Raw genomic sequence first — 929 nt, 5'->3', positions numbered from 1 at the left:
CCTGCCTCTGCCTCTTGAGTGCTGGGATTAAAGGTGTGTGCCACCACTGCCCGGCTCTGAATACATTTTACATTGGGCACATCACATAAATAAACAAGCAAAAGACGCATCGCAGAGGTCTATTAGTTCCCTTTTCCTTAGGACTATGAAATGTTCTAGGCAACCTCACTTTTGTTCAGATCACAGCTTTAGAGGCTGAGACTGTAGGCTGCCTGCTGATTTTGATGAGGGCCCCTTCCCGCTGCCACAGGGCTGGAGGCCACGGCTAAGCAGTAGAACTCATCTGGCGAGCACAAGGTCATGGGTTGGGTCTCTAGCACGGAAGAAACCTAAGAGCAAAAGCCAAGACCGGGTGTGGTAGTGCACGCCTTTAATGCAGCACTTGGGAGGCAGAGGCAGGAGGATTTCTGAGTACGAGGCCAGCCTGGTCTACAAAGTGAGTTCCAGGACATCCAGGGCTATACAGAGAAAAAACAAACAAACAAACAAACAAATAACAAAAGCCAACACTGGAATGACCATCTTGAAAGAGGCAGATCATCAAGGAAGCAAACATTAGCATTTATTAGTAATACAAGGTTCCTTTCAATCCCCACTATCAGAATATGAATGGGCCTGCTTGTTTACAGCCTCTCCAACAGAAGTTGTAATACTTTTGAATTTTTGTTAGTATGCTAAATAAGTGGTATTTTTGTATAGGGTTTTGATGGTAAAAATATACAGAACACAGAATTTTTCTTTTTGGTTGGTTGGTTGGGTTAAGTTGGGTTTTATGTTTGTTTGTTTGTTCTTGTTTTTGTTTTTGTGACAGAGTCTTTTTTAAAAAAAAAAAAAGATTTATTTATTTATTATATATATGTAAGTACACCGTAGCTGTCTTCAGACATTCTGCTCTATTTTTCATTTCTTAAATCTAAGAGGAGAACTGT

The sequence above is a fragment of the Mus pahari genome, chromosome 21 (genome assembly GCF_900095145.1).
Source record: "Mus pahari chromosome 21, PAHARI_EIJ_v1.1, whole genome shotgun sequence".
Taxonomy (NCBI): Eukaryota; Metazoa; Chordata; class Mammalia; order Rodentia; family Muridae; genus Mus; species Mus pahari.
The sequence above is the reverse complement of the archived record's forward strand: the minus strand, read 5'-3'. Positions refer to the sequence as shown.